This window comes from Canis lupus, chromosome 12, assembly GCF_011100685.1.
Source record: "Canis lupus familiaris isolate Mischka breed German Shepherd chromosome 12, alternate assembly UU_Cfam_GSD_1.0, whole genome shotgun sequence".
In the NCBI taxonomy this organism is placed as follows: domain Eukaryota; kingdom Metazoa; phylum Chordata; class Mammalia; order Carnivora; family Canidae; genus Canis; species Canis lupus.
This window is the reverse complement of record NC_049233.1, coordinates 71183951-71202741: the sequence shown is the minus strand read 5'-3', so window position 1 is coordinate 71202741 and position 18791 is coordinate 71183951. Positions and strand designations below refer to the sequence as shown.

At 34.9% G+C, this 18791-nt stretch overlaps 1 long non-coding RNA gene across 3 annotated transcripts in view; it reads right to left on the bottom strand.

The window, feature by feature from the left end:
• The window catches only part of LOC111098196, a 73339-nt gene extending 55280 nt beyond the window's left edge, over positions 1 to 18059 (bottom strand). For all 3 annotated transcript variants that reach the window (XR_005367504.1, XR_005367503.1, XR_005367505.1), the window contains exons 1-3: positions 17832 to 18059; positions 14646 to 14735; positions 13543 to 13786 (exon numbers count right to left, since the gene is read on the bottom strand). This is a non-coding gene — a long non-coding RNA (uncharacterized LOC111098196). The remainder of the gene's footprint in view (positions 1 to 13542; positions 13787 to 14645; positions 14736 to 17831) is intronic.
• Between the last annotated feature and the right edge of the window lie 732 nt (positions 18060 to 18791).

Below are 18791 nucleotides of genomic sequence, written 5' to 3'. Positions count from 1 at the left end.
AATCTGTTCATAAATAGATTCTGTAGTCAAAATATTTGAGTAGAAAAACCTGGCATACATATTTTGGTATGTGATTTACTGGATGATCTACATATCAATTTTCAATGTTTGAAAGCTATGATAAATTCAGTTGAAGTCATGTAGATGAAAACAACAAAAGAAGAACACACACTGAATCGTGAATCTCTAGTAACTAAACAGTACCACAATGCTCTGAAAAGTTGTAATTATCTTTACCACACCGATTTAAAATGAATATAAAACTACTTTGTGAGATGGATCCATATGTCTCTCCCTATTTCCCTCTATTAAAATTGAATTTCAAAATTAAAATAGCTGAAAGGCATTATTTTACTATTAATCCAATAATGTGCAAACAGCTTCCTTGTGCCTAGACAAACAGGAGTTGTCTGAATTGCCATGTTTTAATGATTTAATAAGTAGGAAAAATTAGAGGGTTAATAGAGTCAGTAGGCAAATATGAGTCTTACTATGATAGTCATTTCCCAATATTCCTAAGATCCAAGAGAGGTAATTTTCATATTTTCCATGGTAAATAATCCTACTAATTAGCAAAGCAATACCCATCATTGCATGCAATGAACTAAAAGGAAGATGAGACATTTGCAATTACAGCAAATGATTAGAAAAAGGCCTCGGGATAAAACGTATGATCCAACGTGCCCTGGTGATGTATATAATGGAACAATGCGTCTATAAAATTTTCCATCAAGTAAATGTCCAATCGTCTGTATTCTATTCAAAGTAAGTTCAGAATAGGATTCAAAAAACACTCTGGGAGATTTGAAGGTCAGGTTGAAAGTACAGTTTCTGTCATCGGTGTAGACCGTGTAGAGGTGAAGAATGGGTTTCATTTAAAACTTTACTCTGTTTCTATGATGTTCTTATAAATTTCAGTCATGGTAGAAAGAGGCATTTGACAATTTCCAGTAGGCTGTTTCCCCCTTCCTTTGTGAAGTCGAAAGTTCGCATATAAACATCTAAGCTTTCTACCTTTTTCGAACACGTATGGGAACAGAAACCTCTTAAAACTATGTGTAGAGCGGCAATTTGGCATGCCTCGTGCCAACACATAACTTTTTACAACCCGTTGTCGAGTTTACTTGCTGTATTAATTCCAACAATAGGTAGGGTCTTCAGATAAAAAATATGACACCTAGATAAACGTCTATTACAGATCAACAATACATATATTTTTGGTATGAATATGTCCCAAATATTGCATAGAACATATTACACACAAAAAAGGTTTGTTGTTCATCTTAAATTGGAATTCAACGGTGGTGTTGTGTATTTTCATTTGGTAACTATGGTACCACTAACAACCAGGAATCACCTTTATAAATTAACAAAAAATTGGGTATGTAAATAGGAATAATAATATTAAAGTGAAGAGATGTGTAATAGATTGTCAGAAAAATATTTTCCTGAAAATCTAATAGACAATAACATTGCTTTCTTCAAAAAAAAGGGAATTTATGTATTGTGAGGTAAGCCTGAAAGTTCCTTGCAAAGTTTCCATGGATGTAAATACGACACAATTTTCTATGCCGTAACTTTGAAATAAGAAGCCCAATTATTTTTTATAACGCTTTTATTGAGTGTAACTCACATACCATAAAATGCACCATCTTAAGGTGTACAGTTTAGCCCTCTGTAGTATATCCACAGAGTTGCACAATAAATAAAATAAATAATATTTATTATTTAAATAAATTTTATTTATTTATATATATTTAAATAATTTATATTATTTAAATAAATTTTAGGGCATCTTTATCACCCAAAAAGAAAAGTGCACCTATTAGCAATTCCTCCGCATTCCTTCACATCTAAGCCCAAATCCTAGGCAAACCCACAATCTTCTTCCTCTCGCTCTAGATTTGCCTGCCCTAGACATTTCATATAAATGGAATCATATATCACGTGGATATTTGTGACTGGATGCTGTCATCAACACACTCTGCTCAGGGCTTGTTCATGTTGCAGAATGTACAATACTCTACTTCTATTCTTGAATAAGGTTCCCTTGTGTGAATACGCCTCTTTTACTGATCCATTCATCAGTTAATGGATATTTGGTCATTTCCACTTTTAAGCTATTGTTAATAATGCTGCTATCAGAGTGGCACACGTATGTTTGTGTGGACCAGTGTTTTCATTTCTCCCTTCAGTAGATTCCTAGAACTGGGATTATTGGGTCGTATGGTAACTTCATGACAGTTCCTGAAAGGTTTTCTAAGCGAATGCCTCATTTTACATTCCCAATACCAATTTACACGGGTTCCAGTTACTCTACATACTCCAAATTTTTTATTGTCTTTTTATTTCTAGCCATTCTAATACATATGAAGTGATATTTCATTGAGGTTTTCTTTGTTCTTTTGCTCTAATGATTAATGGTGTTGATCATCTTTTCATGTGTTTATTCATCATTTGTATGTCTCTGTTGGAGAAATCTTTTTTTTTTTTAAGATTTGATTTATTTATTCATGAGAGACTCACAGAGAGAGAGCGAGGCAGAGACACAGGCAGAGGGAGAAGCAGGCTCCATGCAGAAGCCTGATGTGGGACTCGATCCCGGGACTCCAGGATCATGCCCTGGATGAAAGGCAGGCGCTAAACCGCTGAGCCACCCAGGGATCCCCTGTTGGAGAAATCTTTATTCAAATCTTTTTCCCATTTCTTAGCTTTGCTGTTCATCCTCTTATTATTGAGCTATGTAAGGAACTGGATTCTCCCTTAGGGCCTCTCAAAAGAATACAAATCTTCCAACTCGCTTTAGATTTTTATAAGAAGATGAGGTCCCCTACGACTCCTCCTTGGTGATGTCACTGTCTCCTGCAACCTTAATGAATTATTTATTAGTTCTTTTTTTTTTTATTTATTAGTTCTAAAATTCTTGTTGTTGTTGAGTCTTTAGAGTTTTCCACATATATGATCACATCATCTGGAAATAGATAATTTTATGTCTTTTCTTAATTTGAATGTCTTTTATTGCTTTATCTTGTCTACTTGCTCTGGCTAAGATTTCAAGCACTATGTTAAATAGAAAAAGAAAGGATGGACATCCTTGCCTTGTACCGGATATTAGAAGAAAAGCTTTTCTTCTATTTTTTCTATGAATCATGATGTTAACTGTAGGTTTTTCATATATAGCCATACCAGCTGTCAAAATATAGTAAAAGAAACAATTAAGAAATTAGAGTGGTATACAAAAAAAAATCTATTTAGAAACAAAAGGAATGAAGGAATAGAGGGGAAGAAAGACTTAAAACATATAGAAAACAGAAAGTAAAATGGTAAACAAAATCATACTTTATCAGTAATTGCATTACATTGAAATAAATTAAACATTCCAATCAAAAGATAGAAATTGTCACATCGCATTTGAAAAATCCAACTACCTGCTGCCTATAAGAGATACAATGGGTTGAAAGGAAAAGGAAGAAAAAAGAAAAATACATACAATGAAAACAATACCAGGAAGACAGTTGTGTAAGGTCTTGGTCTTAGATTCATTTTTGGTTTTTTGCTTGTAGTGCACCAGTTGTTCCTGCACTATTTTTGAAAAGACTATCTTTGCTTCACTGCATTTAGCGCTCCTTTATCAAAGATCGGATGGCTATATTTATGCAGGTCTGGACTCTATTCTGTTCCAATTGTTTATTTCCCTATTCCTCTCCCAAAACCAGACTGTCTTCCTCTCTGTAACTTTAGTCACGAAGTCAGGTAGTGTCCGTATCTCAACTTTGTTCTTCTCTGATACTGCGTCAGCTATTCTGGGTCTTTTGTGTCTCCACATAAACCTTACAATCAGCTTGATCATATCCACCAAATAACTTGCTGGAATTTTGATTGGGATTGCAGTGAATTTATGGATCAATGGAAACAATTGATGTCTTAACAATACTGAGTTTACCTATCTGTGACCATTTGTTTCTTTGATTTCATTCATCAGAGGTTTGTAGTTTTCCTCTTAAGGCTCTTGTACATATTTTGTAAGATGTATGCCTAAGTGTTGTATTTTTTGTGTGGCTGCTAATAAAAATGGTACTGTGTTTTTAACTTTAAATTCCTCTTGTTAAAAAAATAATAATAATAAATAAAATAAAATAAATTCCTCTTGTTGATTCCTAGTACATGGGAATGTGATTGACTTTTGTAAATTAACCTTGTATCCTGAAACCATTCTATACTCATTTATTATTTCCAAAAGTTATTTTGTCAATTCTTTCAGATTTTTCTGGATAGGCGAGTATGTCATCTGCAGATAAAGACAATTTTGTTTCTTCCTTCCCAACCTATACATTGTTATTATTACTACTACTATTATTATCATCATCATCATTATTCTTGTTTTTGGTTATTGCATTAGCTAGAATGCTCAGTTTGATATTAAGAAAAACAGAGATAAGACATCTTTGTCTTGTAAATGAGCTCAGTGGGAAAGCTTTGAGGTTCTCACTATCAACTATGATGCTAACTGGTTTTGTGGATATTTTTCACCTAGTTGAGAAAATTTCCCTCTTTACCTAGTTTACTGAGATGTTGTTGCTGTCGTTATTGTTGTTTTATGATGAATGAATGTTGGATCTTATGAAATGCCTTTTCAGCTCAATAATATAACTATGTGGAGTTTTCTGTGCTTTTTTTTTTTTTTAAAGTCTGTCGATGTGGTAAATTATAGTAATTGAATTTTTAGTTTTAAACCACCTTGCATACCTGGGATAAATCCCACTTAATGGTGGTGTATAATTCTCTTCGTACATTGTCAGATTTAATTACTAATAATTTGTTGAGATTTTTGCATCTATGTGAAAGACAGATATTGATCTATAGTTTTCTTTTTGTAATGTCTTTGTCTAGTTTTGATATTAAGATAATGCAGATCCTCAAAAAAAAAAAAAAACATAATGCAGATCTCACTGAATGAGTTAGGAAGTATTCTTCTATTCTCCTAAAGTGACTATGGAGAATTGATATAATTTCTTTTTTAAATGTTTGACAGAGTTCATCAAGCATTTATATTAATTAATAACTCATTGAGCTTATTGTTTTCTATTTTGAGAGATTATTAATTTTTGATTTGATTTATTTGATAGATATGAGCCTATACAGATTGTCTATCTCTTATGTTAGCTTTAGCATATTGTATCTTTTAATGAATTGGTCCATCTCATCTAGGTTATCAAATTTGTGGGTGTAGACTTGGTCATAGCATTTCTTTTTCATGCTTCTATTGTCTATAAGATACCTAACCATGTCCTTTCACTTCTGGTATTAATAATTAGTGTTATCCCTCTCTTTCTCTTAATCTGACTAGCAGCTTATCAGTGTTATTGATCTTTTTGAACAGCCAGCTTTTGATTTCCTTTGATATTTTCTATTGATTTCTTCTTTGCAATTTTATTGATTTCTGCTCTAATTCCTTTTTTCATAAGATGAGATGTAATCGACATATAAAATCATTAGTTGCAGGTATACAACATAATTATTTAATAAATATATATTGCAAAATGATCAATAAGACACAATAAGCGTCTTTAATATCCATCACTACATATCATTACAATTTTTTTTCTTATCATGAGAACTTCTAAGATTTATATCCTCAACAACTTTCCAAAATACAATAAAATATTATTAACTTTAGTCACTGTTGTACATTGCATCTCAGGGCTTATTTTATAACTGGAAATTTGCTCTAATTCTTAATATTTCTTTTCTTACACTTACTTTGGATTGTATTTGCTATTCTTTTCCTGGTTTCCTAAGGTGGAAACTTAGATAATTGGTTTTAGATCCTCAATGAATTTTTAAATATTAAGTAAGATACCTAAAAATAATCCTCGCATGGTAGTTGGAACCGACAAGTATTATGGATCTCATTTAAGTTGTAAATAAACAAGGACAAAAACTTAAAGATTTATGTGACCTACCCCAGAATCTTGAGTAGTATGTTGATAAATTAGCCATAAATATTTAACAGTTCAGATATTTGTTTTTATTTTGGAGTCTTTTCCAGGTTTTACAGGTTTTCTCAGGATTTAGTCCTTATACAACCTCATTGGAAATGGGGAATCTGTCTCAATAAGATTAAGCAAACTAGAAAAATATTTTTGGAGGGACCCTAGTTTACTACTTCCGATTCTTATTGCCCGTTTATGATGACAATGGGCTGCACAGATGTGACTGCACATTATAATGACAATAATTTTATAAAACACAAAAACTAATAAATAAATAAATAAATAAATAAAAAGGTTCCTGTTAGGAGAAGCAGTCATTTTTCCAGGTTTCCCATAAACAGTTAAACAGTCTCTGACATATTTTTGCTCTGAAAATTAGAAACAAACGGTAGCACCCAGTAATTTTAGAGTTTATTTTACTTTTGGTGACACATTTAGTTCTGCTGCAACATGAGGTAGTACATTTTTAAACAGGTCAAATTCTGAAGAAATACACAAATACTGCAATAAATATGCTCCTGTACCTGGAAAACTACCTGTTTACTGTCAGCAGTGAGCATAAACAGCTCTCACCTAGTGAGTTGCTGTAAAATGGAGGAATGGGTTTATCTGGATGAACCGGGAAAGCTGTAATTAGAGACGCGAAGGGCCGCCTCCCAGGCCGCAGGGAGACTGGTGGAGACCAGAGCTGGGCACACCTGTTTGGCGAATCCCTTCACTTTGTTGTATTCAGCTGAACGTGCTTCTTCCATTCGTCATCTACTGTTTTTGTGTTTTTGTTTTTGTTTTTGTGGGGGAGACTGCACATAGGCAAATGCAGTATTTGTGTTGTGCTCCAATTGTTTCTTAATCTATCTGTTGCTTTGGAACAAATTTGACTTTTCAAGACCACCATAGCCGAGCTAACTATATCTGGAAACTTCTGCATTAAAAAAAAAAAAAAAAAAAAAAAAAGTCTGATTGGATGCTCCCCACAGATGTATGCTTGAGTAAGAAAACTGAGCAAAGGAACCCACCTCCTCCAAAGGGGCGGTTTGGAAAGTCATTTGAGCGGCCACTGTGGAGGTGGCAGAGATAGGGGGTGGAGCCGCTGGGGAAACTGAGGATGTGCTGCATGAGAGGCCAGCCACGGCATTTGTGAGCCCCAGAGAAAAACACACTTGCCCCCGTCAGCTGACACTACTGCCCTCCTTGCCCTCCACTAACCCTGGGTCACAAATATAATGCAATTCTCCTAAATGCTGATAAACAGTCTTTTTTCTCTGGTGCTAGGGTAAACATTTACACCTCTTTTGTAAGCTTTCTTGGAGAATAATTTAAGGAAAGCTGATTTCATTTCATGCCACCAGCCTGTTACACTGGTGAATACGTTCCTCTGTGTATAAATTATATAAAAATAGAATCAAGACTTTAACAGTATCTAACTTCAGAATGGCCATGATGTCTTCATTTGCATAATTTCATATTCTTGAAGGCTTTACTTACAGAAGTAAGTATGCAAGAGGTAATACAAGATTGATACGAGGAGGTTACAAGTCTTTTAATTTTTTCCTTTTTCATATTTTTTAAGGCTTTAGCATAGCATCGTTCATATGCTTCTTTGCTTCTTCTCTACCTTACAGAGAGTATTACATTTCATTAAGTCAGTCACACCTTATTTTAGTATTTTTTGTCTTCTGTTTTGTTACTGGTGTTACAATAAAAGTATAATATATTGGGGCCCCTGGGTGGCTCAGTGGTTGAGCACCTGCCTTTGGCCCAGGGTGTGACCCGGGTCCTGGGATTGAGTCCCACATGGGGTTCCCAGCCACACGGAGCCTGCTTCTCCCTCTGCCTGTGTCTCTGCCTCTCTCTCTCTGTGTCTCTCATAAATAAATAAATCTAAAAAAAAAAAATGTATAACATATTTCTTACTTTTAACTATTCTTAGAGTTCTCTGTAAATATTTTCAAGCTGCAATCAAATCTAAATGTTTGAATATTTGATGTTTCAATGATATTTAAAGCAGGTGTTATATTTTCTATACTTGATTTATATATTTATATGTATTATATATAAATATATGTATATATTATTTATATATTACAAATACATAATATATGTCTAAATGTACAATTTATTTATATAACATATATAAACATAATATATAGATACATATTTATATAGAAATATGTGCAACTTATATATATATGCATATGTAGACATCATATATATATATTTATAATTTGGAAGAGGTGAGCCACTGATATTTTCCAATATTTTTTACAATGACTTGTTTACAGTTAAATACATAAGATGCAAAGCTTCAGAGATAGCATGTTCATATTATCCAAGCAGACAAGAAAAATGTTTTTAAAACTTCATTTCTATAACTTAATGGTTTCTAAACCAAGAATTATATTATCCTCCCCCTTGGTTCCTTAAATCTTCAGTAAAGAAAGTAATTGCATGGTACTAGGGCTTAGGGGCTGCCAGATGTGACCATCATTCAGCCTTTCTTTTCTTGACTAAACTTCAAGCAAAGAGAATTATCCAAATCCTATTCTCTAATTATTACTGGGAAATTCTCAGCCCAAGTATTAGGCTTGCAGGCAAAATTACAGGTGCCGGCATTGTTTGGGTGTTTTGTTCCCTTCTGCAGCCCATGATTATAGCTGGTCTTGGACTTTACTCCCTCACATTAGAAGAGGTTAAATCATACTATCAAATAGCCCAGCAATGAACTCATAGCCCCAACATAATAGCACTTGACTTCTTCATATGTCCCGAATGTAAATTGGATTTCCAGTGGAAATTTCCTTCTTAAAAACAAGATTTTACCTTGTTAGCCCTTTTAGTTTTCCGTTGTTCATATCACATCTACTAAATTTAGGATTTCACTTCAGATTTTTAATTCTTTACTCTCCCTATATCCTACTTTGGTAATATTCAAATATTTTCATTTTCAAAACCTTAAAGATTTTTTTTCTGTCCATAATTTTATAATCTTTAGATTAAATTTGGAACTTCAGAATTTTGCAATATCGATCGTTGCTTATAGTAGAGCATTTCATTGTACTTACACAACTATTGTTTACAGATGATCAACTCAAGGATTAAAACAAAGCTATGCCCTTCACATTAGGTTGAATGCAGAGATCTCAGTTCATAAGCATTCAGATTCTCTAATTCTATATTAAGACTTTTTTTTTCATAATAAACTTAGGGAATATATGAAATCACATGCATTCAAGTAAATTACCAAACAAAGGAACTCCATCATAATACATTATTTTATGATTTATTTGGTCAAATAATTCCATTAAAAAAATAGTTAAGCAGTAAAGCCTGAGGTGTCACTAGTAGTCCTCAAAAAGGAATCAACCTAAACTTCTAACACTGACAACATCAAAGTGTTCTATGACATTTTCAATATAGCAAATTTTGGCAGAGCCTCACGCTAATAGAAATTTTTATCTTGAACTAATTACTAATTTTGTAACAAAACATTCAATAAAACTGTTTATTAAAAACTACATGCCCACAGGTGTTAGAAATTTTTCTGAAATAAGGGAAGCCCGGATGGCTCAGTGGTTTAGCGCTGCCTTCACCCCAGGGTGTGATCCTGGAGACCCTGGATCAAGTCCCACATCGGGCTCCCTGCAGGAAGCCTGCTTCTCCTTCTGCCTGTGTCTCTGCCTCTCTTTCTCTGTGTGTCTCTCATGAATAAATAAACAAAATCTTTAGAAAAAAACCCGAAATTTTTCTGAAATAAAACTTAATACTCTTAAGTCTGATTTAATTTTGACCAAAAAAAAAAAAAAAGAAGAAGAAGATTCTTTTTCTAAACCTTACATTTCCAAGATCCATTAGTCACATAGTTTACCCACTAAAAATCGGATTTTATTATGGTTTCCCTGAAGCATTATTTGTATTTTTTCATATTTCTTTATATCCAATATGTCTAATGTCCCTCACATGAAAGAGTCAACAAAACTTGTCACCACAGCATTGCCCTCCTTCCTACATCATGTTTGCACCGCTCAAGTTCTGGGCTAATTCTGCGTCATTTATTCTTGTATCATCCATGTACTTAAGCAAACATTTATTTAATATCTACTCTGTACCAGATAAATTTCATAGGTATGAAAAATCATCAAGATTAAGTCACTAGTTTCAAAATGCTCAGAGGAGAATGGGAGAACAAGTAAAAATAAGATACAGGTACACATGATACATCTGAAGATAAGCATAAACATAAGAAACTCTGAATCTCCTGGCGTGAATTACACAAGGCCGGGGCCTGTAGTGTTAATAAGAGTTAGGCACGTGGAAAGCGAAGGGGGAAATGGTAAAAAGTACCAGGAAGTAAAAAGAATATCCTGCATAAGGGTTTTGGAGTACACACGTTACATGCCGGTTGGTGATCATGGGTAGCAAAGGTAGTGTTGAAGATGAGAGAAGGAATGGGATGGCAAGGAGGCTGCAAAGGTGCAGACATAAGAATAGTAGGCATGTGTCCAAAGTCCAGTGAGTCACTGAAGACTTCAAGGGAAGGGTTTCCATTAAAGTCTTATTTTAGAAAGATCATAGAGGAAAAAGAGCAGAGAACAAGCTGAAATGTGACACTAGAAAATTGTGGATGTAATTAGGAGGATGCTGTACTCAGCCAGAACAGAAATGTTATGAGAGAGTGAGCTGGGGATAGGGATCACTAACAGACTTTAGCAAAGTCCCGGGTTGATTTTAATCTGACTTGCATCTCATTTAGAGGTAAGGAGTGAAGGAGAACCGTGGTTGGCCTCCAAGATTCTGCTTTTAGAAGCAAATGAGACATAAATGAAAAGGAGCAAGTTTAGACAGGACTAGAATTAGTGCACTTCATCTGTTCCGTTTTAGATGCCTGTCTCAGAGATGTTGTTTACAGAGTTGGAAATGCTGACTTGGAACTAAGAGAAAACGAAATTAGTGAGAGAGATTTGGGAGTAACTAGCAGATAAATGATAATTCTAGACTTGGGAAGAGATGATCAAGGAAGTAAAGATTCAAAGGTTGTCACGTTGTGCTTTTTTTCTTTTTTTTTCTTTTCTTTTTTTTTTTTTTTTTTTGAGTCAGTGGAATGTCTACTAAATGTTTGCATTTGAGTTTTTGTTTTGTTTTCAAGTGGGGGAAAGACCTCTCTAGTTTGTTCTAGCCCTCACCAGGCTCTATCTCATTAAACAGCCTGCTCCACTCCCTTCTGCTACCAACCTGGACCCCAAAAGCAATTGATTACAAAACCCAGAAGGAGATAAGAAGAGCAAGAATTGATCTCTGAAAAACATCAACATTAAAGTAGTGGACAAAGAAAGATAATCAGGTGAATGATATTGAAAAAGGGATCTACATAGTGAAAAAAGTAGATTTGGAATAAACCTGTTAGTATTGAGACTCTTCAACTGACTTGCTCCCCAGTTGCTATTTCTTACTCTCATATATATTTAATTGACTAAACAAGGGAAATACCTTCTATTCTTCTTATTTGTGTAGATATCCTACCACATTCTTTCACTAAAGGTTAAAAATCATTTACAGAAATCATAATATAGAAATATTGGAGATGCCAACAGTTTAGGGTGGTTCTCCTTCATTTTTGTCCATTCCCCTCTGCCCTTTATTATTTGGAGAATAACTATTGCTAAGATGCCTGACATATAGAAACTTCTAAACACATGTTTATTTTTTTCTTTACAAAGCATTTTTTTTTTTCACAAAGTAGGGAATGTGGATGTATGTCATGGCACCCTTTACCTCATTAAAAGCAGCTTTTTGTAAAAAGGAAGGAAAATGAAAAGGAACAGGGAGATGTTCATTTATTTATTTTTGAAAGACAGTTCAAGTTGTTTATTTTTTCTTTACTGAACAGAAAAAAAAAATGTGTGGAAGAATAGTGGTGAGGGAAAACCAGTCCCATCTGATAGTAAAATACATTATTAAATAGCAGTAATAGAAATTGTACTAGACAAGGATTAGATGTAAATTAACAGGACAAAATAAAGACCCCAGAAGTGGGTCCAGATATCTATAGGGATTTAGTTTTCAACAAATTCATCTTTTTCTTTTTTGGTAAGAAGAAGGATACTTAATTAATAAATGACATTGGGACTAATACACATCCATTTGGAAAAGTTACATCCCTAACTATCATTCAATTGAAGACTGAAAATTTAATTATATAAACGTTTTAAAGCAGAAATAATGAAAAACACCATTTACTTGGTAAAATTGTAAATAAAATACTGGGAGGATAACTTTCAGTATTAGCTTTTAGAAGAAACATGGAATTAGTTTGCCACAATAAATAGTTTATATGAGTAAAGAAAAGGACATGTAATCCCAAAGAAAACAGTCAAGGAAAATAAATAATCAACTCATGGAATGAGAAAAAAAAATACTAAAAGTATGCTCTGTCTCATTAGCATTTGAAAAAAATGCAAATTCAAATAATGAACTATGTCTTTCTCCCCAACACCTGGGCAAAATGGAAAAGATTGATTGTATTTATTCATCATTCATTGTGAAGAAATGGCCATTCTAATACTATTGGTGGAGGGCAAATTAGTTCAGCTTTTTGGACATCATTTCAACAATACTTATTACAATTTTAAATTTTCACACAGTTAGATTCAATTTCTACTTCTATGTACCTATCCTAAAGAAATACTTGCACATGCATAAAAAGGCACGTATTTTAAACGATGCAACTGCAACATTATTTGTAATACTGAAGAAATCTCATCACTACAGATATAGTTAAAGGGCACAAGCACACTGGAGAATATATTATCCAGCAGTTTAAAAAATGTAGAGCTACTTGCACTGACCCTAGACTTCTCCAGGCCACGTGAAGGAGAAGGAGAAGTAGTAGTGAGGTTGAAATGAAGATGGGGGTGGATGTGCGGGTTGGGTTGTTGCTCGTTTAGGTCAGTGTTTCTCAGCTGGTGGCCCATACTAGACCGCATCACATGGGATCCAGCATCAGACCAGGAACCCCCATGTTGACCACTTTTTTTTTTCTCTTTACTGAGGTGTGTTTTACATATTATATAATCCACCGATTTTACATGTACAATTTAATAACATAGAAATTCTACCAATCTTTGGGGTGCCAGAGGCTCAGTCATTTAAGCTTCTGATTCTTGGTTCCAGCTCAGTTCATGATCTCAGGGTTATGAGATGGAACCTTGCGTCGGGCTCATGCTCAACACGGTGTCTGCTTGAGAGTCTCTCCCTCTGCCTCTCCTCAGGCTTGTGCTCCCTCTCCCTCCCTCTCTCTAAAATAAATAGATAAAATCTTAAAAAAAAAATTATCAGTGTGTGCCACCATCACTAGAAATCAATTTTAGAGCATTTTCAACACCTTAATAAGATCCCTCATATCTTCATATATTTTTACTGTTCATCCTCATTCCTGCCCCTGTCCAGACTATCATTAGTTTACTATCTGTCTATATCAGTTTGTATTTTTTGGACGTTCCATATAAATGGAACCACACAACAAGTCTCAAAGTTTCACATGCATAGGACTCACCTGGGAATCTTGTTCAAATGCAGACTGAGCAGGTCTGGAGCAAGCCTTGGAATCTGCGGGTCTAACAATCTCTGGGTCAGATGATGCTGATGTCCTGGTCCAGGGGTCATAATTCCAGAACAGGGCCCTGAGGGTGCTTCTCGTTCTTGCACGCACCAAATGTTGAGGGTCATCGATACGTATCTGTCTGTACTTTGAGTTTTTAACAAGGAACATTCCTTCCTATTTTACATCTATCATTTTTCTGAGGAGAAAGTTAGATAATAGGTAAATTTATAATGCTATCTCGTAACAGCAAGAATTTTAGTCCAATAACAATAACTGAAAACTGTATTAGGTTCCTGAAACCTTTGCAACTTCCCTAATTTTGTCATATGTGTATTGCCTAAAGGGAGGTAACTCATGAAATACAGGGATTATTTGGGGCAACAGAAACATGGAGGATCTTATGGAGATAAGAGTCTCAAGAAATAAAAAAGAAAAATATTGAAAACGAAACACACACCAAATAAATCTCTGGGCCTGTGGTCAGGTGGCGGACCAAGGAAAGACTGAGGTAAGACCCAGGCTGTTCCCCACTCGGTACTACAAAGAAGTGACAAAAGAGATTTGACTTATTTGCACCTTCTCTTGACACGTTTACTTTTAGCGTCTGCCCTTAAGTTGTTTCTCCAACCCTGTTAGTGATTTAGGGATTTAGTTTTCAATTTATGTATGTTTTCAGATTCATATTTTCTATGGGTTGTATAACATAAACTCCTAAGGCAGCACTTTTCTATTATTATGCACCTGTACTGGGGGCCTGAAGAATGCATCGCCAGCTATATTAGCATTCGGTTTCTCCCTGAGCAATATCCTGTTATGAACACAAAGAAAGAACAATAGTAGATGTTTAGAACATTGTTATCCTTATTGTGGACTCTTGCTCTTTAGATAAAAATCTAAATTTTTATTATTTTAGTCCAAGCCAATTAATTTTACTCAGTGTGTATTTACCATACACCATTGTTCATCTCCCTCTTCTTTTCAATACTACTATTGAATTTTCATATGAAGAAAAGCTGTGGTTTGGGTAATCCAAAGCAATAGTTAAATCAAAATACCTAGTTTTGAAATGTTTTGTCAAATTCTGTTGTTGTCAGCTTGAGTCTCCAAAGCCCAGAAGTTAGGAATGCTGGGGCTTTAAAAGTTATCTGAGGAATATCAGAAAGAAAGAAATATATATCTTTTTAAATTTTTCCACTGCTTTTTGCATCTCTGCAAGTACGTCTCTTTTCATAACAATCATTTGTTTGTGCAACAATAAAATATCTTTTGACCTGTGATTTTGTAGTACAAAGAATTTGTCACCTCACTAATGACCTTAGCAGATAAATTGAAGATTTTTTCCTTAGGAAATATTTACATACTTAAGTACATAGTATCACTTCTAGAAATATACGTAATGGAAAAAAAAAAAACCTTGAAAGCAGAAAAAAATTTATATTTGAAGATGTTTATCACATTGTTATACATAAGAGAAAATACTCAAAATAACCTAAATGCAGGATAATATGAAAAATGGTCAGATAATTATGGTATATCAGCCTGATTAAGTGAGCCAAAATTTAAAAATAGTTTCTATGGTAAATTTTAACATGAATTGTTTATAGCTGTATTCATTAACATATTCATTTATTCATATATTTAACAAATGTTTTTAGAATTTGCCAGACACTGTATAATAAAAAAAAATATTTATGTGATAAGTTCTGAGAAGCAGCGTGCAAAATTATAAATTATATATTATTGAAACTGTTTTAGTATCACAACAGAAATTGTGAGTATAAGACCAGAAGAAAAGGTAGTAACTATGAAAATGAATGCTTATCTTCCAATTTTTAGTATTTTATCATTTATTTACTCTTACAAGGACTATCTAAAAAATTTAAGAAATAAGTAGAGCTTGAAAACCATGGCTTACCAAAATTACTGACAAAGTAATTAAATACATTTTCTAAGGTATATATATTTTTAATGCACTGTCTTTTTCAGTTCTCTATTCCCTTTATGCATAACAGAGCTTGTCTATTCTAGTTATTTTCTATTTCAATATCAATGATAACCAGGCCAGAGGGCTCCTAGTCTTTGAAAATGTACTCTCTAACAGATTAGTTATAGGGTATCAGTAAATTGGATCTAAACCCAAGGCATTTCTCACATGCTTCTCAATGTTGTTTTCCAGATTCTTACTTGTAACTTCAGTAGCGGCACAAGGAGAAAGCCAGCTTAGCCTACAGAAAAAACCTTTTCAACTGATATTAATTTTTATGTCCAAAGTAAAAAATTTCAGGGGTCGACTCATGGGCTTCTTGCATTAATACCAAACCCAGTGATACAGACCTAACTTTCTCAGCAAGATTTCTAAATCTTTTGCAGAATACATCTGAATTTTGTGGCCACCAGACCATAAGAGAGAAATGGCACTGCATGGACTGATTTAATTAAAAAAAAAAAAAAAGAAGAAGAAGAACAAGAAGAAAGTGTGTTTTCCTCTGAAGACTTTACTCCTATCTCAGAAGCTAGGAAGACGCTCCGTGATGGCTAATTTCATGTGTCAACAACTTGGCTAGACTCTGGTAGCCAAAATTTAGTCAGACACTATTCTACATATTTCTGGAAAAGTATTTTGAGGATGGAAATAATCGAATCAGTAAATTTTGAGTCACCATGTTGCCCTCCAGCGTGTAAATGGGCCTCATGCAGTCAGTTGAAGGACCGAGAAATGGGACTCTCTGTCTCTGTTTCTCTCTGCTTCTGGACTCAAACCACAGCTCCCCTATTTCTCCAACCCGCTGGCCTACCTTGCACATTGTGAACCTGCTAGTCCCCACTGCCAGGTGAGGCAATTCCTTAAAATAAGTTTCTTCTTTCTCTGAAGTAATCCCCCACTCCACACACACACACACACACACACACACACTACCGGTTCTATTTCTTTGGAGAACCCTGGCTAATGTGTCATCTTATGTCACTTTTTTATCACATTGGCTGCTATGAATGCCAAGTGTACTGGTCTCCTTCTCTAAATATCATAATTCATAGAGTTGCTTGTGGATTATGAAATAATTATTTCATAATAATTATTGTGAATTATAATATTAATTCAGCTGGTGAGCCAGGTCCTGGTCCAGGTGTCAGGTGTCCTCCCCATCTTCCCCTTTCAGATACATTGACCAATAAGAGGACACCTTGTATGCTACAGCTAGGAATAATTGTCATATTAATAAAACCAGAAATGACTGAGGTTTTGCCAGGAAATTTTTAAGCAAACAAGTCATCTCATTTAGAAGTTTAATGATAGCCTAGGTATATCCTAGAAATGGATATTTACCTTATTTTATTGACAATATTTTCAAGGTGAAGGAAGTGTCTTTCAGTGTACTTGGTTATGGTAGATACCTAAGTTCACATGGATTTTATAGAACTTTACCTTGGATTTGATGCTACCCAGATCTTCTGCAAGCTTTTCATCGGCTGTGAACTCATATTTTAGGACTTTCTGTCTATCAGGAAAAAGACTTCGGGGCTGTCTGAAAAGCTTTATGGTTAAGACTGGCACAACACTGTTTTTCACAGTTTAGTCTAAGAGCAAAGATGACATCTTAAGTAATTTTACATTTTTTTAATAAATTTATTTTTATGGTGTTCAATTTGCCCACATATAGCATAACACCCAGTGCTCATCCCGTCAAGTGCCCCCCTCAGTGCCCGTCACCCAGTCACCCCCACCTCCCGCCCACCTCCCCTTCCACCACCCCTAGTTCGTTTCCCAGAGTTAGGAGTCTCTCATGTTCTGTCTCCCTTTCTGATATTTCCCACTCATTTTCTCTCTTTTCCCCTTTATTCCCTTTCACTATTTTTTATATTCCCCAAATGAATGAGACCATATAATGTTTGTCCTTCTCCGATTGACTTATTTACTCAGCATAATACCCTCCAGTTCCATCCACGTCGAAACAAAAGTAATTATACATTTAAAGAAAAGAAAAAAAAAAAGCAAGACCAAATTTGCTCCAATCTAAGAAAAAAAAAATTCTACCCAATGTCTTCATCTATAGGTCTTACCTGCCAATTTTTCAAATTGGAAAACCCCAATCAAAATTAATACGCCCATCTGGTACACTAAAATGAGATCAAAACTAAACTCTATGTTTAAAGGTTTCAAAAAAATAAAAATAATAAATAAATAAATAAATAAATAAATAAATGTTTCACTGATTATTGGATCAAAAAAATATGGGACATACCTATTACTGATTTGAAAGGAAATATTAGATCCATAATGTTTCCTAGTTCTTTTTGCTTTCACTTACAGCCGCAGTTCACCGGGATAAAGATTTGAGAAGGCACAGACGAGGAATACATCACAATACAAGGGATTTGTGACATACTGACTATATCATGGAGCTTATTCAGAGAGATGTGATGATGGAATAGTCTGGACAGCTTTCTTATGGACTTCCTGTCTTGCCGCTGTTCGCCAGGACTCCCCAAACTACTGAAAATGAGAATAATACATAGAAAACTTGGGGATAGATGTCTGTGCCCTGAGCCCCAGGGGTTAAAACCATCAAATAAAGGGGAGGATACCTTGGGCGAGAGCTAGATGGACAGAGATAGCGAGCCTCGTATGAAAGAGTGTGGCACACCTGGGCAGGGGCACAGCAGCCGAAGTGAACAGCGTGCTGGTGTACAATAGGGACACCTAACTGCAGGATGCTTCACGGAAGTAACCTATGGAAAGTTGGAGAACTTACCAAACTATCCTTATAGCTTTTACTGTAACGGTAGCATGAACGGAAGTCAAGAATCTGTCAATAACTCAGGCACCAAATAAAGTGAGAACAGAGACATGGTTTAAACAGCAGGAAGAACTCTGTGACCAGCCAGGTGAGAGCATGAACCTCCCAGCAGCAGCAGCGGGGAGCTGGTGGGGTGGGGGACCAACAACAACAACTGGGGCAGCCTGCACTTCCAATAGTTCAGAGAAGCCGCACAGGACTCAGAGCCATTACAGCCACTCCACTCTGGGTTGTTCCTCAAAGGAGTCTAGAAGCAAGGGACATTGACCTAAGCTACTGTATTTAATTCACCTTATTTTCTAAAGAGCAAAATGATGCATAGTATTAGAACATGGCCTCAATTTATTTCTATACTATACATTTTCATAATTTCATAACCAATAAAAAAGACTGGTGAAATTCTTA